The 23,477-nt window shown below is 50.5% G+C and overlaps 1 long non-coding RNA gene across 1 annotated transcript; it reads left to right on the top strand.

The window, feature by feature from the left end:
• The first annotated feature begins 3,971 nt into the window (after window positions 1-3,971).
• LOC133251292 (uncharacterized) lies at window positions 3,972-9,530 on the top strand. The gene is made up of 2 exons (XR_009737563.1): window positions 3,972-8,027; window positions 9,074-9,530. It is a non-coding gene; the product is annotated as an uncharacterized LOC133251292 (long non-coding RNA).
• Window positions 9,531-23,477: the final 13,947 nt, after the last annotated feature.

Below are 23,477 nucleotides of genomic sequence, written 5' to 3'. Positions count from 1 at the left end.
CAAAATCACCCGTCAACATTTTCACTGACGATCAGTTAGATTTGTCCTGGACAGCCTGTTCCCAGGGCAGGGGAACCAGGCTGGATCTTCTGCAGAAGGATGGGGTAGGGGAGCCCCCACTGCCCAGGATGTCAGGGCTGAGGGAGGCACAGAAGCCTGGCTGGGACAGCTTGGGGTTTGTACCAGGACCAACCAGGAGATCACAAAGGTGTCTGAGATGAGAGCAAGGATTCTGACCCCATAACGTTCTCAGGCTCTTTTTTTCACACAAACCCATCAATCCTAAAGAAAATCAGTTCTGAATATTCATTGGAAGGACTGATGCTGAAGCTGAAGCTCCAATACTTTGACCACCTGATGAGAAGAGTGGACTCAATTGGAAAAGACCCTGATGCTGGGAAAGATTGAGGCCAAATGGAAAAGGGGGCATCAGAGAATGAGATGGTTGGATGGCATCATTGACTCAGTGGACATGAGTTTGAGCAAGCTCTGGGAGATGGTGAAGGACAGGGAAGCCTGGTGTGCTGCAGTCCCACGGGGCTGGACACAACTGAACAGGGTCAGACACAACTGAACGACTGAACAACAGCATTCACGGGGGATCACAGTGAAGTTGGGATTTACTCCACAGCCAAGCTGTGCTCCTGGGGGCTAGACTGAGACTGGGGATAATTAGGGTTGCTTGAAGCCACATTAGCTGGGCACCAATGGCATAAGAGACAACACCAGACAGCTGTCTGCTGACAACCAGCCTGCTCCTCCTCCTAAGGATCCAAGCAGCCCCTCCACCAGTTCCTTCCTACAGAGGATGAGAAGTGATGCAGTCATCATAAATGTCACTCTGTCCTTGCACTCTCTGGGTTCAGAAGAGCAGCACCCATGATGTGTCTGTTTCCCATTCCTGCTTGTTGGCTGCCTACAGCCCCTCCTGTAGTGGGAGCTGAGCCCCGATGTGAGGAGGGGAGATGCCTACCATCCATGTCCCTTTGAAGCCCAGGCCAGGGTGTCTGTGGAAGAAGAAAGGACTTCTGGGTTCTGAGTCCTGGGGAGCACACAGTGTTAGAACCAGACCCTGGGAGGGGCTCCTGGGGCCACAGGACACCCCCCTTCATCCCACCTGCAGGGGAACCCCTGGTTGCACAGAGGAGCCCACCCTGGAGTGGAGACCCTGAGAATCACTGGGGAGGGTGTGCGAATCCTAGAGACACCAGGCATTAGACCAGAGGAGGCTCCATTGCCCCAAGAGGCCTGGGAGGGTGCCAAGGGCTGGAACAGGAGATAAAGACGCAGCGACCACATCTGACACCAGCACAGGGCTGTCAGAGCCACCGCAGGGAACCATCCGACGTCCCTTGAACCTGAGCCCGTTGGGAAGTGAGAAAGTCGCCACCGTCTACATGATTTAGTAAATCCAACTCCGTTTGTGCCCAAGATTCAGGGTCTGCAACAGACTCAGGACAGGAGGGCGCTGTCATCTCCCTTTTATCCCGAGTGGCTTGGCTTCTGTTCGTGGGATCCTCACTGTTCAGATCCCAGAGACCTGGAAGCAGACCCTCCTCCGCCAGGTCAAGCCCACTTCTGTGTTCAGTTCACTTGTACCTTTCCTGACATTTGGAGGTTTTATCCTCAAGGTGAGAAGTGAAAGTTCTGTGGATTTGCCTCTCAGCTTTCTTTTGTCTGTGACCTGAGTAAAGAAAGCTCCAGGTATGGTTACTGGGGACAAGCGTGCCAAGCACCCTTTGGCTCTGGGTCCTGCATCTGCTTCCTTCCTGCTGCCCACAGACTCCACGTGGACTCGGTGATGCAGAGAGGCCAGCTGGCCAGGTTCCCTGTCCGTCCCCTCTGAGATTTGAGACCCACAGCAGGGGCACACGGCTGGATGGCTAGATGGCTAGACGAGCTGCCTTGGGGCCGTGGCTCCCTCTGGCCCTGGGGGAGATGGAGAGGCAGGGACGAGAGGGGCTGGCCCGTTGCACCGCCTCCTTCCCTCAGATTCAGGAGACTCCCACAGGCCCCTGTGTGTGAGCCACAAGATGAAAGGAGGAAAAATCAGCCTCTCCCTACCTCCTTCAGTCGTCTTTGGAGATTCGGGTCCTCCATGCCTTGGGCCCGGGGAGAGCCCAATGGGTGGGGAGAGGGAAGGTGTGGCCAGAGGGCTGGGGGTCAGGGATGGAAGGTCAGAGTACCTGGCAGGCCTCCAGGCTTAGAGGAGCTGGGCTGGCGGGTCACAGGGCCTGGGAACCAGAGTAGCCCTGGGGCCCATGGCCTGGCGGGGGAGGCTGAGCTCCAGCCTTTCATGCCCTGGATGATGGGGCTGTGGCTTAGAGGGCTGCTCCATCCCAGCCTTGGAGACGGAGAACCAGCCTGGCTCCCTGCCCACAGCCCAGGTCAGTGGGAACCCTGGGCCCACCCGAGTCTCTGCAGAATCTCTGGGGCTTCTGTCCTCACCAGCACTTCTGCAGAGGGCAGCAGCCTCTCCGCTTCCCACGGCCGGCTCCTCCCAGCTTCCGTGCCAGCTCCCAGGCAGGCATGCTTCCCGACATCCACTCCAGATCCATGTGCATGGCCATGCATGTGTGTACGTATATCTGCACATGTGATGTGTGTCCATGTGTGCACACATGTCCGTGTGTGCATATGTATCCACATTTACATACATGTCCATGTGTGCACATGTATATGCGTATGTGCATGTGCGTCCGTGTGTGCATGCATGTCTCTCTGTGCATACACACCCACGTTTACATACATGTCCATGTGTGTCCGTGTGCACATGTATCTGTGTATGTGCATGTGTCCATGTGCGCGTGCATGTCCGTGTGTGCATATGAATCCATGTTTGCATACATGTCCATGTGTGCGTGTACGCTCATCCATGTATGCATGTGTGTCCACGTGTGTGCATGTCAGTGTGCGTGTACATGTCTGTGGGCACGCATGCTTGTGCATGTGCTACACTTCCCAAGGGGGTCTGTGGGGGGCTCTTCTGCTGAAGGTCCTCATTTCTACCTTCTGCTCTATAACACCACCCACAACGAGAGGCTCAAGGAAGTGAGGGAGCTCAGGAGAGCATTCCTAGGGATCCCTGAGGTGGGAGGGTGGCCAGGCTGCATGAAGGGGTTGAGGGAGCAGAGAGGCAGCTGGCCAGCTGCATGAGGAGCCCTGCTGGGTTATGGGATGGCAAGGAATCCTGGGACTGCCCCTCCCATGATGGGGACAGCTGGTCTAAATTGCTGACCCACCAGAGCTGTGGAAGGAGACTTGGATAGAAGAGGAGAAGTTCATGCCCTTAATAATGGAAAGGCAGGGGCAGATTCTGGGCCCCGGGGGTCTGGGTGTGGGAGATGAGCAGGCGGGGCTGGGGCTCTGGTGAGGCCCAGCCTCTCCAGGGCACGTGTGGGTAGAGAGGGTGCAGGAGGGGAAAGACGCATGGCTGCTCTCCGAGCCTTGGAATCCATGACACTCCATATAGCCTCTAGCTTGCCAGGACTTTCCTGACCCCCAGGACCAAATGCAGCTAACACAGTGGCCTCTTCTTCAAAGGCTGGCCCTAGGTTGTGGGATATGGGTGCCTGGCAGACACACCCAGGAGGGCACACTCAGGAGGGGAGGAGAGTTTGGCAAAGGCTATTTACAAGGACTGGTGCAGTAGACAGGGTCTGCAACTGGAGTGGCTGTGCCTGGGCCTGCAGGGCAAGGGGGTAACCAGGGAGGGGGATACTTTGAGCCTTCTTCCTTCCATTGCCAGGGATTTAGGGGGGACAGAAGTAAAACCCATTCTCTTTCCCACCCAGTAAACTTCTCCATAAAGGCAGAAGAGAAGGACATAATTCTATGATGAGTCAGCATTTAACCAGAGTGTGAGGCATATCACAGCCACTGCTGAAGCCACTGCAGAGATAGAAAGAGACCAGGCTCTTCTCAATAAGGAGCCTTTGCAGTGTAAGTCCATGGCTCGTTAGGCCCACCCCCACCCCACCCCCCAGGAAACAGGAGTCGGGGGGTCACCTTCCTTAAAGATCTCTGTTCAAAGCCCTGGTTCCCAGGCCTTGAGGAGACATTCCTGAGTGGTGAGACAGGCCAGAGGCTTATGTAGCCATTAACATGATTTACAAACATTTGGAAATGATGCAGAAAGATGTTCTGGAAAGAGAGGGGAGGGGGGAGTCTCTTCTCTTATTTTCAAAGGGAGGAATTCTTGTCTGCCCTACTGGCTCCCGCTGGCAGACCCTCGGTGGCCCCTGGGCATCCTGGGCCCTGGGCACACAGGGAGGTCTGCAGGAGCAGCAGAGGGCAGGGCCCAGAGTCGGCTCGGGATGAGGGGCACAGCCAGCCACAGTGGGGACCCCAGCCCTGAGAGCACAGAGCCGCGTGGCTCCCGGCCCCATCTTTGGGAGAGGTCAATAGGGACTCGTCCATGGCCGCCGTCCAGCTGCTCTCGCCAGCCCACATTCTCTTGCAGGAAGAGGACTAAGGCGCGTTCCTGGTAATAGACCAACATCCATCAAAGTCCGATTCCCCAAACCCCAGGCCTGGATGTGGGAGGGAAGTAGGGGGCCCAGCAGGCCATGACTCAGGCCCGGAGCTCGGATGAGACCTGCACAGTCGGCTCAGGACGTGGGGCAGGAGCGTCCACCCACACACTGCATGGTCAGCTGGGTTGTATCTTTTCCTGTAAAAGCTGGACATGAACTCCTAGACATGGGACGTGATGCACTCTTGTTAGGGGAAACACTGACTGACGCCAGGCAAGATAGTAACCACTTACGTGAGCTATCTTACAACAAAATGTCCTGGTAAGGAACGTGGAACTAGCAAGCTACCACCAACTGGAAGGATTAGGGAAAAGTCAAAAGGGGAAAGAGGACTCCAGTCCAAGTGTCCTACCAACCCCCCAGAATCCTCCTCGCTGGCATCATCTTGGCTGAGGGACATGTGGACCACCAGGAAGGACTCTGAGTCAGAATGATTGGTCAGAGACAACAAGAAACTAATCCCATCACCATAAAACCTGAGACTGAGCCACGTGGCAGAGCAGTCCTCCTGGGTTCCCTTACCCTCCTGCTCTCTGCCCCTGGGTGCCTCTTCCCGATAGTCTCTCGCTGTGTCAGCACACATGTCTCCTCAGACAATTCATTTCTGAGTTTTAGACAAGAGCCCACTCTCAGACCCTGAAAGGGTTCCCCTTTCCTGCAACCTTCTGGGATAATGAAGCCACCTGTAATACTCAAGAAACAGGTTCTGTCAAGACAACTTTGCAGAACATCTACTGTAGGGACAGCGGGCTGACATCGGACTTTCTTGTTACCCCATCAGCCGATGGGCCACCCTGCATGTCTGGCCTGGGGGTCTGTATAATTTTAAAAAGAAAAGATTTTTGAGGGTTTCTGAGTTTAAAAGCAATATGAACTCTGTGTGGGTACCTAAACGTCCTACAGGAGAGAAACAAAAATCTTTCTCCTACATTCTTAAGTTCTATTCCCAAGACCTGTGAATTAAACTGAGAAAAGCCAGATTAACAGAGAGAAAAGGTTTTTTACGCACACATGACAGGGGCGTTACAGGAAATAAAACTCCAAAGGAGCAGGATTAGGGGGTGGTGGGGTGGTTACACATCGTTTTAACAAAGAGAGACACTTGTGGAGATGAGAATAGAAGAGGCGGGGGGTGTTGGCTGCGGGGGCGAGTTGTGGGGAGGAAACAGGGCTTGTTTAGTGAGGTTTGTTATACAGACTCAAGCCCAAGATTGACCTCCTGAGGACATGTTTGCACATGGAAATGATCTTCAGAAAAGGAAAGGAAGGAGCAGGCAGCAAGCCCTCCAGTGTTTGTTGTTTCTTAACTGCCTCCAGCTCAAAATAATCCTCACAGCAAAGGGGCACGTTTCCGGGTGGCACGTTCTGATTTCCTTCAATCCAAAAGTAGATCAGAGTTTTCAAGGAAAAATAAGTTCAAAGAAGCTTTGCAGAAGAAACACCTGCAGCTTCCCCCACAGGCAGCCGGTGATTTAGCAGGACCTTCTCTCTCTGCAGCCATTGCTGCCCAGGTCACCCAGGGACCTTGTGCTCTAGCCTGGTGGTCCAGGCAGCTATTCCTGTGACCTCTGATCCTGGGTGCAGTCACCTGGCTCTCCCTCCCCCTACTCTTGGCTCAGAGAACCCAGCCCAGGTGTTTCTGCAGCCCCTCCTCTTGAACTGCACGAGGATCCTGAGGGTCCTGTGACCCGCCCCCGCCCTGCCACCCAGGCATCCACTGGGCTGCACCTGTACTGGGCAGGTTAGGTTGCCCGGCAGTTGCCTGTCAGCGGCACAGGACGTGGTGTCCTGGGGGGGCTACTGACACCCAGCAGGACCCTGTGGGGCTCCCAGTTTCGAAAGCCCCTCAGAGTCCCCTTTCTTGTTCATAGAAAAAGCCTTTAGTCTCCTAGCTATCCCTGAGTGCCAAAGAGCAGATTCAGCACTTATTAATTAGAGATGTGAGGGAAGCAGGAACAGAGAAGCAGTCAGTCCAGGGCAGTGGTGATGGCTCCAACAATGATAAAGCAGCTCCTCCTCCAGGGATGCACGCAGGAATCTGACCCCAGCTCTGAGCTGTTCTGCAGAAACCAAGACCTCCCCCGACTCCCCCCCACACAGCTTCCCCCTCTTGCTGCCCCCACGTGCCTCTCAGTTCAAATGGCCAAGAACTGGACTACACACGCTGAGTCCTGCAAGGTGGGGGGCCACGCTGCTCCAGGAGCAGTGGGTGGCGCCCTCACTTGAGGGAGATGGGCAAGGGACTTCCCCCAAAGGGGTTCTGGTGCTGCTCAGCGCCCTCATCCCACTCCCAAGGGGCAGCAGACCTGTCCTGCTTTCAGGACCCCGTGGCTGTGGGCATGGGAGGCACAGCATAGCATAGCGACAATGGGGTAAATGCCAGTGCCAGAGAGAGCAGGCAGGGCGGCTTCAGGGAGGAGGTGGCCTGGGACCTGTGACCCATCTTGCTGGGCTGGGAGTCAGCAAGGTCAAGGCTGGGAGGGTCGGGCAGACCCAGCCCTGTGTCCCCTACCACCCTGCCCCTAAACCTCACTGTGTCCCCTCCAGTGTGACCAGATGCACTGTGGGTATCTCAGGGCACACAGGCTGCCAAGGGGCTGCTGGGACAGCAGAGAGGCCAGACCAGGCAGGGACCCCCAGGTCCTCAGCACACGCGGCCTCAGGCTCCAGCCAAGGTCCTCGGGCGGCAGGCACAGCAGGAGGCATCACTGGGTCTCCCAGGAACCTCAGCTCCCTAGAGGGGCCTCTGACCCAGTCCAAGGTGGCCCCCATTTTCCTTTCTGTCCTAAGCAGAGGCTCCCTGTGCCCATGTTCCCTGTCACTCACAAGGATGTGGGCATGAGGACCCAGGAGGCCGGGCAGGGCTGACCTGTGTCTAGAGTCTCCCTGGGCCTCATGTGGTCACCCCTGTTCCACCCCCCACGGGTGCTCCATAAACGCAGCTGAACCCAGTGAACTTTCCAGCATCATCCCTCCACCCCCCCGCCACCAAGGGAACAAAGGCCCCACGGTTGGAACCTCGTGAAGTTCTTAGCACAGTTTAATAGTCTCCTCTCATTGGCCCCCACGCACCATCAACTGCCTCTTCCTAATCCCCCGAAGGTGAAGTTCCAATACTTTGGCCACTTGATTCGAAGAACTGACTCATTGGAAAAGACCCTGATGCTGGGAAAGATTGAAGGCAGGAGGAGAAGGGGTGAGAGGATGAGATGGTTGGATAATATCACCGACTCAATGGACATGTGTTTGAGCAAATTCCAGGAGATGGTGGAGGACAGGGAAGCCTGGCGTGCTGCAGTCCATGAGGTCACAAGGAGTTGAACACAACTTAGCAACCGAACAACAATGATCCCCTGATGGTGATGACGACTGTGAGGACGGCCTGTTTGTTCCCTTACATTTTCTGGCTCGTGTGAGGGCAGTTGGGGGTGCAGCCTCTGCAGAAGTCAGAGCAGAAGTGGGTGGGGGGAACCAGACAAGGTTTGACCACAGGTGAGGAGGGCGCTCCCCTGGGGCTGCCAGGCCACCTCTGAGCACAGCTACTGCTCCGGGCCCTTCCGTGTGGCTGTCTGCCCTCTGCTCCCAGCCTGGCTCACCTTCCCTGGGTCTGCAGAGCTGACCCGTCCCCTCAGGGCCTTTGCACAAGCCCTGCTGTGAACCCTCCAGCTCTTCATTCCTGTGCTGCCCCAGGTCCCTGAGAGCCAGGACTCCCACACGTCCTTATTGACGTTCCTTTGGGCAGCTGGATGCCTGGTGAATCAGAGCTTCAAGTCCAGGCTCTGAACTTCCCAACGTGTGGTCTCCTGGCACTTCAGTTTCTTACCCTCTTCTGGTGGGGATGATGGTAGCACTTATGCCAAGCATAAGTGAGCACTGAGTTAGAACCAAAACCTGCATCTACCAGAATTAAATACAGATTAGCGATGTGCTGACGCAGCCCCTCCCGCGCCCAGGAAGCCCTTGTCCAGTTCTGTGCCCATGGCCAGCCCAGCCCTGGCCAACCCAGCCCTGTCCCAAGCTGAGAAGCCTGGTGAATGGAAGAATGGCCGGTCCCATGGATTCTGACTCTGATCCGAGCAACCATCTGGGTCCTGGGACTGATTGTAAATCAGGTCCTTGCCTTGCTCAGGAGTGATGTGAAAGTGGCCCCGGGGCAGTGTTAGTCACCACTGGTCAGATCTGCGGGCAGGAGGGACCCATGGTACCCACAGCAAGGAGGTGGCTGGAGGAAGAGCAGACTGATCCTCAGGGAAGCTCACCGCCCCCTCTCTGGAGCCCCACCTGTCAGTGGACACTCGTCAGCTGAACCCCTCCTGGAGTCCTGGGCGGGTCCTCAGTGGTCATGTGTGGCTTGCCCCAGGGACAGGGCTCAGGAGCCACGGGAGCTCAGGCCAGCGCCCCCTCCACCGGATGGTCCGTGTTTGTGACCATTACACATGGGCTTCATTTACACCCATGCTGTTGTTTACATGACTGATTGAAACATTTGAAAACCGCAAGATACCAGGCGTTTTGACTATTGTTTCCATATTTGACAGGAGATGAGCTGGGATTCTCAACTCCCTGCCGATAAATGCCTTGGCTGGCGAGCTCACCCCCGTCGCCCACAACATTCTCTGTGCCCAGCAAGGGACTGGCGCCTGCATCCAGTGGGCCGGCGATCTGAACTCTCGGTAGAGAAGAGTGCGTGCACCCGGAAAGCATCATTAGCTGGGAGACCAAACGCCGGAAGCTGAATGTTCATTCCTTGCAGAATAACATCTGATTGGAAAACACCCGGCTCCAGGGAGCTAAGGTCAGCTTTGAAATGTGCAGCTTCAGCGCACTCGGCAGCAAAACAGCCTCATAAACACAGAGCCAGGCCTTGCCTGCTGGGCTTATGAGCGTGTGGTCGCCTCCTTGGGAGAAACAGATTTCATCTCTGACCTAACTGCTCTTTTTTTTCTTTAGTATTTATTTTGAAATCATTTCAAACTTAAAGAAAATTCACAGAAAGTTGCCAGAAGAGAGGGCCTTAATGCTGACTTGCTAATTTCCTGCATTTTATCCCATTTCCTCCAATGCTCACCCTCTGTCTGAAGTGCTTCTAGAATCAGCAGAAAGTAAGTGGGGGACCCTATGTCCACTGGCCCCGAGTACCTCAGTGTGCATCTCCTGGGAGCTCGGACTCTCCCCACAAATCCTCAGTGCAACTGTTGGGTGATGCAACATGACTGTGTTACCCAAGGTCCCTGCTCACCTTCTGTCAAGGGCCCCACAGTGCTCCTTCCCATCAGGGGTGCAGTCCAGGACCTCACACTGAACTTGGACGTCACCTCCCCTCAGGCGCAGGCTCTTCCAGCCTCCCTCTGGCACCTGCTCTTGGCCAGATGTGCGATGAGACAGTGGGCAAAGGAGGACTGATGTTTGCAGAGCCTCAGCCTAGTAACCCTGAGCTGAGAGCAGAGGGGGTTTGGGTGAAAGAGGGGCCCTGAGTAACAGAAACATTTTGCAAACCATTTGCCTCTGATTTCTCAGCTTCTCTTCTTGCATTGGCTGTAATTTCCAGTACGACACTGCATAGTGTGGTCAGAGCGCTCAGTCTGGCCTGGTCCCAGACTTTAGGGCCCAGCATTTGGTACTTCATCACTGCTGCTGCTGCTAAGTCGCTTCAGCTGTGTCCAACTCCGTGCGACCCCATAGACAGCAGCCCACCAGGCTCCTCCGTCCCTGGGATTCTTCAAGCAAGAACACTGGAGTGGGTTGCCATGTCCTTCTCCAACGCATGAAAGTGAAAAGTGAAAGTGAAGTTGCTCAGTTGTGTCATACTCTTCGCGACCCCATGGACTGTGGCCTACCAGGCTCCTCCGTCCATGGGATTTTCCAGGCAAGAGTACTGGAGTGGGGTGCCATTGCCTTCTCCAGAAGAGGTCTCTAGAATTTTCCATTTTATTGTTTTCCTCTATTTCTTTACACTGATTACTGAGGAAGGCTTTCTTATCTCTCCTTGCTATTCTTTGGAACTCTGCATTCAAATAGGTGTATCCTTCCTTTCCTCCTTTGCCTTTCACTTCTTTTCTTTTCTTAGCTATTTGTAAGGCCTCCTCAGACAATCATTTTGCCTTTTTTGCATTTCTGTTTCTTGGGGAAGATCTTAATCACTGCCTCCTGTACAATGTCATGAACCTCCATCCATAGTTCTTCAGGCACTCTGTCTATCAGATCTAATCCCTTGAATCTATTTGTCACTTCTGCTGTATAATCATAAGGGATTTCATTTAGGTCATACCTGAATGGTCTAGTGGTTTTCCCTACTTCAATTTAAGTCTGAATTTGGCAATAAGGAGTTCATGATCTGAGCCACAGTGAGCTCCAGGTCTTGTTTTGCTGACTGAATAGAGCTTCTCCATCTTCAGCTGCAAAGAATATAATCAATCTGACTTGAGTGTTGACGATCTGGCAATGTCCATCATGTGTAGAGTGTTCTCTTGTTTTGTTGAAAGAGGGTGTTTTCATTCTTTTGGCAAAACTCTGTTAGTCTTCACCCTGCTTCATCTTGTACTCCAAGGCCAAATTTGCCTGTTATTCCAAGTATCACTTCACTTCCTACTTTGCATTCCAATTTCCTATGATGAAAAGGACATCTTTTTTGGGGTATTAGTTCTAGAAGGTCTTGTAGGTCTTCAACTTCAGCTTCTTCAGGATTACTGGTTGGGACATTGACTTGGATTACTGTGTTGTTGAAAGGCTTGCTTTGGAAAGGAACTGAGTTCATTCTGTCATCTTTGAGATTGCTCCCAAGTACTGCATTTCAGGTTCTTTTTTTGACTATGAGGTCTACTCCATTTCTTTTAAGGATTCTTGCCCACAGTAGTAGATATAATGGTCATCTGAATTAAATTCACCCTTTGCAATCCCTTTTAGTTCACTGATTCCTAAAATGTCAATGTTCACTCTTGCCATCTCCTGTTTGACCACTTCTAATTTACCTTGATTCATGGACCTAACATTCCAGGTTCCTATGTAATATTGCTCTTTACAGCATTGGACTTTACTTCCATAACAGTCATAGGTCTATTCAGGTTTTCTATTTCATTTTGTGTTAGTTTTGGTAAGCTGTATTTTTATAGAATTTGTGACACCTAAGTTGAATTTATTGACCCAAGTTAGAACCAGTAGAAAGTTGGTTGTAACATAAACTTGTTTATAAAATTTATTCATTTGCTTTTCATTAATTTGAAGGATCTGTGTTGATATCCCTTCTCTCATCCTTGATTTCTGTCTCTTCAATTTTTTAAAATAGTCTTGATAGAGAGTTATCAATTTTTAAATTTTCAAAAAATCAATTTTTTGCTGCGCTAATTTTTTGCTTGTTTTCTATTTATGATTTCTTCTATTTTTTTTTACTTTTTGTACTTAATTTGCTTGTCTTTTTCCAGTTTTCTATGGTGAAAACTTAGATAATTAAGCCTTTCTATTTGTTTATATCTAAATATCTAATATAAGCATTTAAATTCTTAAAGAGATGGAAATACCAGACCACCTGACCTGCCTCTTGAGAAATCTGTATGCAGGTCAGGAAACAACAGTTAGAACTGGACATGGAACAACAGACTGGTTCCACATAGGGAAAGGAGTACATCAAGGCTGTATATTGTCACCCTGCTTCTTTAACTTATATGCAGAGTACATCATGAGAAAGCTGGGCTGGATGAAGCACAAGCTGGAATCAAGATTGCCAGGAGAAATATCAATAACCTCAGACATGCAGATGACACACCCTTATGGCAGAAAGTGAAGAAGAACTAAAGAGCCTCTTGATGAAAGTGAAAGAAGAGAGTGAAAAAGTTGGCTTACAACTCAACATTCAGAAAATGAAGATCATGGCATCTGATCTCATCACTTTATGGCAAATAGATGGGGAAACAGTGAAACAGTGGCTTTATTTTTGGGGGCTCCAAAATCCCTGCAGATGGTGACTGCAGCCATGAAATTAAAAGATGCTTGCTCCTTGGAAGAACAGTTATGACCAACCTAGACAGCATATTAAAAAGCAGAGACTTCACTTTGCCAACAAAGGTCCATCTAATCCAAGCTAAATTTTTCCAATAGTCCTATATGGATGTGAGAGCTGGCCTGTAAAGAAAGCTGAGCACCGAAGAATGGATGCTTTTGAACAGTGGTGTTGAAGACTCTTGAAAGTCCCTTGGACTGCAAGGAGGAGATCCAACCAGTCCATCCTAAAGGAGATCAGTCCTGAGTGTTCATTGGAAGGACTGATGCTGAAGCTGAAGCTCCAATACTTTGGCCACGTTATGCGAAGAACTGACTCATTGGAAAAGACCCTGATGCTGGGAAAGATTGAAAGTGGGAGGAGAAGGGGATTACAGAGGATGAGATGGTTGGATGGCACCACCGACTCAATTGACATGAGTTTGAGTAAACTCTCGGAGTTGGTGATGGACAGGGAGGCCTGGTGTGCTGCAGTCTATGAGGTTGCAAAGAGTCAGACACAACTGAGCAATTGAACTGAACTGAAGCATTTAAAGCTATGAATTTCCCTCAAAGCACTTCTTTGGCTGCTTTCCATATGCTGTGACATGTGTACCTGTGCATACCCATATACATATATGCATACCTGTGCATGTGTGCACGTGCGGCTGCATGTGTGCACGTGCGGCTGCATGTGTGCGTGTGTGTACCAGTGCACCTGTGTGCTCTTGTCTCTGTATCATTTTGCTAGAGCCACTGTAACAAAATGCTACAAATTGGGCAGCTTACATGACAGGAATTTATTTTCCCACAGCTCTGTTCCAGGCTTGTCTCAGTCTGGCAAGCCTTTGGGGTTTCTTGGCTTTTGTGGGAACATCATCTTGGTCTCTGTCTTCAGCTTCACATGACGTTCTCCCAGGTGCCTATCTCTGTCCTTTATCAAAGAATGCAAATCTCTCCTTTATCTAAGGACATAATCATATTGGATTAGGGTCCACCCTCATGACCTCATCTTAGATTATCTCTGTATGGGCTGATTTATGCCCTCTTACGTTCATATGTTGAAGTTCTGACCCCTCATCACCTCATAATGTGACCTCATTTGAAGACAGAGTCTTAAAGAATGTAATTAGGGTAAAATATAAAGAAGGAAATGGCAACACACTCCAGTATTCCTGCCTGGGAAATCCTATGAACAAGGGAGCCTGATGGGCTATAGTCTAGGGAGTCACAGAAGAGTCAGACACAAGTGAGCGACTAAACAACAGCAACAGAAGGTAAAAAGTGGTCACTGGGGTGACCCTGATCCTACACGAACGGCGTCCTGGTGAGGAAGGTTGAGACGCCTGGTGAGGTGTCCGTGAGGCAGGCGGTGAGGACACAGACATGCTGAGGAGTGACCCTGTGAGGACAGAGGGAGAGGCGGCCAGCCGCACACCCAGGACAGCGGCCTCAGGAGGGACCAGCCCTGTGACTCCTGGATCTCAGACCTAAGCCTCCAGGGCTGCAAGAGAATAATGTGTGCCGTTTAAATCCCATTCTGTGGTATCTGTTACGGCCACCTAAGCTGGGACACCCTGTGAAGACCCTGTCTCCACGGAAGGTCATCCTCTGAGATGTTGGGGGTCAGGACTTTGATATGTAAGCTGTGGGGGCACAGTTCGGCTCGTGACAGCATGTATATGTGGGTATGTGTGTGTGTGTCTATGTGTGGAACCACCTGGCTCTGCATAAAGGACACAGGTGAAGAAACTGGGTTCAGTGTGGGCCCGGGACCTGCTGGGGGGCCCAGAGGCCCACGAGTGACCTACTCTCATGGTGCCCACCGCATACACCCTGAGGCCTTGCCCACCACTGCCCAACCCCCACTCCTTCTGGAGGTAACTTTCCAAAGGGCTGCCGAGGTCAAGACAATGGGTCCCTGAGACCCTGGCTGTGGACACTTGGACCGGCTGTGGGTCACACACCAGAGTGGGGGACCGGCCCTGTGAGCAGGAGTATGGTGATGCTGCAGAGGTGACCACTGGGCACTACAACAGAGTTGCAAAGCCAAGGGACAGAGGAGGCCGGTGGAGGAGCCTAGCCAGGGAGGAGCCCAAGGGACCACGGGCTGGACTGTAGGGCCAGCACGTTGAGTCTGGATGGCCAGCCAGGCTCTGGGGGCCAGCTTCCTCTCCCCCAGTTTCTGGCGTTCTATCTCTGGTTTATCCTCCTCAAGGCCCCCACACCCTAGCACACGTGTGGCCGCCGTGGAGAGAAGGCAGAGCCTTATCCTGGGTAGTGTTCATGACTGATGGGGCTGCTCCAGGCCAGCCAGCTGGCTGTGGCCCAGGCCATGCCGTGTGTAACTAGCAGGAAATAGGTCCCAGATGCTGCTGTGCGGGGCTGGGCGTGAGCCTCCCAATGTATGGAAAGAGGAGGTTGGCCATGGTCAGCTGGTCAGAGTTTCCAGGGCTGCACTCCCGGGGTCGCCAGTGTGGGAGGAAGGAAGCTGTTCTGGGAGGGGCAGATAAGCCAGCCCACCCCCACAGGAAGAGTGGGCCTCACACGCTCTATCTGGACCCTTCTTTCCCTGGAAACAGTGGGCCCAGTTTAACCCAGAGCACCTGTGGGGGCCGCGCAGAGGTGAGCTGGCTGGCTTAGCTGCACATAGACCCAGGGTGCCCCCAAAGCAGAGCTCCCTGCTCAGTGTCCTGGGCCAGGGAAGGGAGTGGGATCCTCTCCCTGTGCCCCAGGGCTGCAGATGGGCAGAATCCTAAGGGAAATCAACCCTGACTATTCACTGGAAGGACTGATGCTGAAGCTGAAGTGCCAATCCTTTGGCCACCTGATGCAAAGAAACAACCCATTGGAAAAGACCCTGATGTTGGGAAAGATTGAGGGCAGGCGGAGAAGGGGATGGAGGGATTGAGGAGAAGGGGACGACAGAGGACAAGATTGTTGGATGGTATCATCGACTCAATGGACAGGAGTTTGAGCAAACTCAGGGACTTAGTGAAGGACAGGGAGGCCTGGTGTGCTGCAGTCCGTGGGGTCACAAAGAGTCGGACACAATTTATCAGCTGAACAACAGCAAGGGGTAGGGGAGGCAGGGAGGCCCAGCTTCTTCTGGCCTCAGATCCCAGCTGCTCAGAAGGCTCCGAATGTGAGCTGAAGGCAGGCCCAGCAAGAGCTTCAGGGCCCCACATGCCAGGCGAGGGCCTCTCTCTGTCACCAGGCAAGTCTGTGGAGTGTCTCTTATTTCTCAGCAGCTGCCTTCCTGGAATGGAGAGAGACCTGTCTGGCAAGCTAGCTCTTCATGATCAGCCTTGGTCAGCTGGTCCAACCAGTGACCTCTGGCCCCACACGTGCCTCATACCAGCTGGCTGCTGGAAGAGGCTGAGTGATGGAGACCTGAGCTCCCTTTTGGAAATCCACCTGCTTGTCTGGGGTCATAACTGTCTCTCTCTTGAGTTGTGGCTTCTGTGCTCCCCCACAGGCCCAGCACAGCTTGTCAAGTAGAATAGCACAGAGAACCAAGTTCTGGCAGAGGCACCGACCTCACGCGATGACGGGTAGGGGCTGAGGTGACAATCCTGCCATGCCAGAGCAAGGACCCCTCAGATGTCCCACACGGTCTCATGAGACCATCGTCCCCACTGGCCAAACCTGCCTTAGGGCCAGAAAGCCAGGTTAAACTGAGTAAGCCTTGGTTGATAACCTTGTCTTCAGAATCATATAAATATAATTCAGTTACAAAAGTTAACAAAAATTAAAAAACAAAGCAATCCCTAAAAATCCAAAACAAGTGAACAAAGTTTATATCATACTGGTAGCCTAATTGCACAAGAAATAATTTCAACTGAATTTAAACACAAAGAATTGGAGTATACACTCCTGACACATGTCATAGGGATAAAAGGAACCATGCAGAAATACTAAACTGAACTCATAATCCACTCATTGGCAACAATACTGGGTTTATTAATTTTAAACTGCAAAAATACAGTTTCAAATAAAGCATGTAAGGATGAAAGCAAAGGCTGTTATGTTAATGCCTTTAGGAATGAAGATTTCAGGGTTAGGGAATAGACACAAATATGAAATCAAAGAAGTTGAGGAAGTTCTTGCACTGCAAACAGGCATGCAGAACACGCCTCACAGAGCGGCTGCCCTGCCAGCTGGCAAGGGGTGCAGAAAGGGGCTTCCCCCACAGAGTGGGGCGGGCGGGGCTCCATCTGTACAGGGCGCGGTGTGGAGACCGCATGAGGGCGGGCAGGGCTGACTCAACAGCCTGCTGGTGACCTGGGCAGTCTGAAACACAAGGTCCCAGCTGCCAGACCCCAGGTTCATGTGTCAGAGGCTGTGGAACTGGGCTCAAGCGACCGCAGACGGGAGGCTGTGTCCTGGGCGACACCCCCACTGACTCCTCAACCCCCTGCTGTAAGGAGGGTCCCAGGTGCACCATGATGCCCAATTTACAGATGAGGACTGTGAGGCTCCCAAGGTGACAGGCCTGCCCAAGGTCTCACAGAAGAGAGGCGGTAAGAGCCTCTGCAGGCTGCAGGCAGGGCCTTCACACTGCTCTGCAAGGCTCCATCACCCACCAGAGAGTGCAGGGCCAGACGGCACTGGGCCAGAGGGCAGCGGTTGGCTCAGCTGGCCATGAGGAGTCTGGTTTGCTCTGGTATGAGCTCACCTGTTCTCATCCGCCTGTAAATCCAAACTCCTTCCCACTGCCTGACAAGCAGCTGGACCTTCCACAGGCCACTTTGTGGATGCCTACTGCTGGCTGGACCTGCCTGTGGGGCAGGTGGAGAGGATGGGTGTTCACACACCAGAGGTCACAGCGCCCAGCATCGTCACTGAGGACTCTTTTCTTGGGTCTTGGTATCTGGTAGTGGAGCCCCTGAGCCGGGTCTTCTGCAAGGTCTTCTTGGTTATGCTGGTTCCTTTGCACACCTGTGTAAACTTTACAATCAGCTTGGCAATAGTCCCTTCCCCGAAATGCTCCCCACACCTGAGCTCAGTCACTCAGTTGTGTCTGACTCTGCGATGCAATAGACTATAGCCCACCAGGCTCCTCTGTCCATGGGATTCTCCAGGCAAGAATACTGGAGTGAGTTGCTATTTCCTCCTGCAGAGGATCTTCCTGACCCAGGGATTGAACCCGCATCTCCTGAGCACCCCCACACAAATACACATACCCCTGCTGGGATCTTAATTGGGATTACAATGAAATCTACATTTCTATAAAAATGTACAAAAAAGCACATTTGTATATCCATATAATGTTTATCTTTTCATCTATGAAGGTCATAAGCCTTCATTTATTTAGGTCTTCTTTCTTTCTTTATTTTTTTTTAGGTCTTCTTTAATACCTTAATAACTATTTTATAATTTTCAGAATATTTTGTTAGGTTTATTACTAGGTATTTGATGCTTTTGAATGTTATTAAAATGATTTCATTCAGAAATTCTCATTTTCTGTTGTAGGTCTATATAAGTACAATTGACTTGTGTGTGTGTGTATGTGTGTGTGTGTGTGTGCTGTGCTCAGTCACTTCAGCCGTGTCTGACTCTTTGCCATCCCCATGAACTATAGTCCACCAGACTCTTCTGTCCATGGGATTCTCCAGGCAAGAATACTAGAATGGGTTGCCATGGAGTGGGTTTCTCCTCCAGGGTATCTTCCCCACCCAGAGAGTAAACCCTTGTCTCCTGTGTCTCCTGCATTGCAGGAGGATTCTTTACCCACTGAGCCCAGTGTCCTTACTAAATTCACTTTAAAAATAGCAGCTTTATCAACATGCAATTCACATGTCATGTAATCCAGCTATTTCAAGTGTAATTCTTTTAGCATATTCCCAGAATTATTCAACCACTATTACAATCATTTTAGAATAGTTTTATCACCCTCTCCTTAAAAAAACTCACACTTTCACTACACTCATTTTTAACCAAAGCATTTATCTGTAGATTCTTTTAGATTTTCTACATACATGATTAAACTCCTGCTGTGCTTGTGGTCACGAAACCTCAAGTAGAACTTTTACTGTAGAAGTAAAAGTTTAATAAAAATACACACACCTGCTGGTGAGGGAAACAAAGTGAGCTTAAGGAGATAGTCTGAGTTTGCACATGCGCCCGCATGAACGAGACAGCCAGAGCAAAGCAAAGTGGGTGGCATGGCGAATGCGTGTGTGTGTGTGTGTGTGTGTGTGTGTGTGTACCTAGTCTTAGGTACGGGTTGAGAACCAGTCAGGTATGAACAGCATAGGGAAATTTGAGTGACTTCAGTATGAGCTCCTGACCACCTTTCCTGCAAAGTCATCTCTGGATCATAAGAGAAGAAGATTGAACCTGCCAGGTCATGGGAGCCTGGTTAGAGAGGTGACTGTGTGTGGCCAAGCCTGGCCCTCACCTGTGCTGCCGGCAGGCCAAGCTTCCCTGGGCAATCTTAGCACCTTATGACGGAGGTGATGCTGACAAAGCTAAACTCTGAACCAGCCACAAGCTTCCTCCCATGGGAGGCACCAGAGGGCCTTCCAGCTTCACTCCCCACATCCTCAGCAGACGGGCTGATCCCAACCTCCAGGTGCCTTGAACAACTAAGAGAAAAAAGTTGTTTGTGCCTCAACTGTCTTTTCTGCCTCAATCTCAGGTACACTGGGAGTGAAAGACACTGTGTTTAAGAGAATTTCTGCTTAAGAAAGGAGCACTCATGTCACAGAGCGTGTGATTTTCACAGAGAAATCACATCAGTAGTAACGCAGGAACTTTCACTTAGACAAGTTTGCACATTTTACAATCACAGTGATCACACTGGTATACTGTGTCAGGTTTTACAAGCTGAATTAAATTTTCAGGGATAGCTGGGCAAACAACTCCCTGTAGCACAAGGGAAATCCCCTACTTGACCGGTCGAGTCCTCCCTTCCTGTTCTCCCCTCCTCCTCCCCAGTCCCCGTGTCCTGGGACGTCCCTGGAGGTGAGCGGACGTGGCTCAGACTCCAGCCTGGCACCAGAGCGCAGAGCTTTCCTTTGTTTCCACCGGGCTCGTGCTTTCTAAGAGGAAGAAGTGATGTTGAAACCTCAGCTGGAAAGAGGATGGACTCCTGGGCAGAAAAGCACAAATAAATGAGGAAGAAAAATGAAGAAATGGGTGGACGAATGTTTATACAGGAAGAGATTGTAAGTTTCATCAGCTTCCATGTGAATTCCGACTAGTAAAACTAAAATGCCCTCATGAAACTAAACTGTGTTTTGAATCGAAGATCCTGTTTTGAGGATCAGCTTACACTCAGAAGAAAAACACGGCTTCTGAGCTACTCGTCTGTGAGTTGGCACACACCACGAGAGATAAGATAACACGCTTCTGGCTGCGTGCCCCAGACACGAAACAGTGGCTGCTGGTGAAAACATTTCCTTCCAAGGCTAATATTTTCAGAAGGAAAAACATGACGAAAGTTATTACTGTGACATTTTGATCTCTGTTAGGCCCCACTTAATTTTTAACCTAATAAAAAGGACCCAGACTAGTAGACACATTATTATACATTTTTTGTGACTCATCAGGAAGAGTGAGCCCTAAAGTAAAGTATGAATTTTAGTTTATAACAATGCGTCAATGAGTCTCTCAGTTGTAACAAATGTAGCACACAAATCATCACTGGGGGAGTGGGAGGTGGCTGCAAGTGGAGTGCCCTGTGGGAACTCTGCTTTTTCCACTCCCTTTATCTCTAGACCTAAAGCACTCCAAAAAAACAACATTTACTAATTTAAAGAATTTTAAAAGAGCCAAATCACTTTCCAGGTATTTAATAAACCTTCTATAAATATTTTTGTAATAATAATATTAATCATTTTAAACGTCAGATTTGGAGTCTTTTGTGTCAACTTTTAGAACATTGGCAAATGTTCAAAAGAACAGTCAAAGAACATTGGCATTTTAGTAATTCCCTGTCTGGTAATTCCCTACACCCACCCCTGATGCTGCTAATTAAACATTTTGTAAATGACTAACTTATGCAGGTTCTCCCTTTTCTTCCATTTGTAAATAAGAATTTAAAGGTGCAGAGGTGATATTACGACCGATCCCATGGACTGGAGCCCACCAGTCTCCTCTGTCCATGGAATTCTCCAGGCAAGAATACTAGAGTGGGTTGCCTTTCCCTTCTCCAGGGATCTTCCCAAACCAGAGATTGAATCCTGGTCTCCCGCATTGTAGGCAGATTCTTTACTGTCTGAACCATCAGGGAAGCCCTATTACAACATTATAAATACCTAAAAACAGCTCCATTTGAACTTTCTTACCCCGTTCAGGCTGCCATAATAAAATACTGCAGGTTGGGTGGCTTTTAATTTCTTATTCTGATGTTCACAGTTGTGGAGGTGGGGAGCTCAGGTCAGGTGCTAGCAGGATGAAGGGAGGGGTCCCGGATGTCTCACTGGGCCCACATGTGGGAAGGGGTGGGGTGGGCGCTAATCCCACCCTGAAGCTCCCCTTCATGCCTGGACCACCTCCTAACACCATTGCATGGGGTCAGGGTCTCAACACATGTGTTTGGGTGATACAAAACCTCTGATCACGACACAGACATTCAAGGTGGAGCTTGAAGATGAACATCACCAGGAATGTTGACATGATGATCACTTTTTAATTTGATTTCATCATGGTTCGTGATGTTCTCAATGGCCTCTGCACTTTGTACAAATACAACATTAGAGAACAAATACCTAAGTTCCTTTTAAAAATTGGAATTCCAACCCAAATTTTGAAGTTTTTTTTTTTTTTTTTAAATCAGAATTCCCAAACAAACCCCCAAGCATCACTTGTCCGGCCCTTCTGTAGACCCCTCCATTATCCGCAGCCACACTAGGGATGGACCTAGGCCTTTTGGAAGGTAAAGATGTCTTTTTCTCTGTCCTCTGAACTATACTGATTTAAAACACCCACAGGGATAACCACCAATGGCTGTGGCTGTGACTCCAATCCCAAGACATCAGGACAAAAGGAAGGGACATGCCCAGTGGGGTCACAGTCCTGGGGTCTCGCTGGGCCCTCAGCAACAGGCGACAGCCTCGCGGTTCCCGCTGAAGCAGAACCAGCAGACAATAAGACCAGTGGAGCCGGGTCATCTGTGTGACGAGCTACAATTTAAACTGAGGCCCCGGTCACTTTCTGGGTGTCATTAAGCAGGCTGTTTGATGTGGCCTTGTATAAGCAAGGTGTCATATGAGCATTAATAAGAGAGCAGTAAAATGGGACGGAAAAGGCTGGTTAATTAGAAAAGTGGGAGCCTCCAATATAGGGGTTCTTATGAAAATGAGGGCTGAATTGACACGTGCTTCACCCCATTTTGCTGCCATTGTAACTACGTATGGCACCTCCCTTTCTAAAAGTCATGTGTACAATCCATGATGGGAAGCCCTGGCGCTCAGCAGTGAAGAACCCGTGTGCAATGCAGGGGATGCAAGTTCAGCCTCTAAGTTGGGGAGATCCCCTGCAGAATGGAATCCCCAGCAGCAGTTGGGAAGAACACCCCAGTATTCCTGCCTGGGAAATCCCAACGACAGAAGAGCCTGATGAGCTATAGTCCATGGGGTCACAAAGAGTCATACACGGCTGAGAGACTAAACAACAACACGTTTCCATGACAGCACTAGACACTCAAGTCTTGTGAACAGAAGAGCACAGAGCAGGCTTGTCTAGTGGACTATGTCCCCGTGGAGCCTGCCCAGGGGGCCCGGGGCACCTGGGAATCCCATGATGCTGAGTGAGCCTTCCCACGTGATGGAGAGTCAAGACAGACCACCCTCAGGAGCAAACCACCGTGCCCAGGCATGAGCTCTAGGTATTGAAACACCAAAGCCTTCAAAGCAAACATTTATAGCTGGACAGAGTGTACCCGACAGAAAGGCTTATTCATCACGATCCCACAAAAATATCAGATACACTCAAAGCAAGGTGACTGCATGTCATTAAAGAGATACACTGAAAAGTGGGTCACAAAATACACAAGTGTAATATAAAATTTCATTACGCACCAGCTCTTTTCATGCTCATATTAATTTTTATATTAGACTCATCTTTACTGTTGACAATGCCACCAACATATACCATGCTCCTTGAATCAATGTTTAGTTCGGTAAATTGTTGTATCATCTGGGAAATGATTAACAAGGAGGGTTAAAATGCCAGCAAGGGTTATTAAAGAATGACTCAGGTCGATACAATATATGATGCTGTAGATATGTTTAGACACTTTGGGTTATACTTGTGAGTTCAAAGCCTCACTCTTGATCTGACCCTGGGTGCTCTGTTTGCAGAGGGTCCCTGGGTGCCTGCATATGTGGGGCAACACCAGCTCAAGACGCTCATGATGGGCAGAGAGTGACGGGTTGAAGGGCAGCAGACCTCAGGGTCACTGCACGTAAGTGTGGTCTCCTCAGGCTGCAAGCTTCCAGGCATTCAGGGAGAACTTCTCTTGTCAGATTAACAGCACCAGACCAAGGCCAGTTTATTCAGCAAGAATGCTGCTCCGTTGAGCTGGTTTTGAATTTATATTTGTTCTCAAAAGGCACAAAAACTGGTTTGAGTTTCCTAGGGCAGCTAGTGTGTGGTGTGTATGTGTGGTATGTGGCGTGTGTGTGTGTGGCATTTGTGTGGTGGGTGTGTGATGTATATGTTATTTGTGTGGTGTGTATGTGTGTGTTGTGTGTGTTTGTGGTGTGTGTGTGGTTTGTGTGGTATGTGTACGTGGTATATATATGTGTGTGTGGTATGTGGGTGATATGTGTGGGATATGTGGGTGGGTGTCTGTGGTGTGTATGTGTGTGTGTGTGTGTGTGTGTGTGTAGTGTGTGGATGGTTGTGTGTGTGTGGTACGTGTGTGTGGTGTGTGTGTGGTTTGCATAGTACGTGTGCTGCTGCTGCTATATTGTGTCAGTCGTGTCCAACTCTGTGAGACCCCATAGATGGCCGCCCACC

This window comes from Bos javanicus, chromosome 1 (assembly GCF_032452875.1).
Source record: "Bos javanicus breed banteng chromosome 1, ARS-OSU_banteng_1.0, whole genome shotgun sequence".
Lineage (NCBI taxonomy): Eukaryota > Metazoa > Chordata > Mammalia > Artiodactyla > Bovidae > Bos > Bos javanicus.
This window is presented reverse-complemented; position numbering and strand designations above follow the sequence as displayed.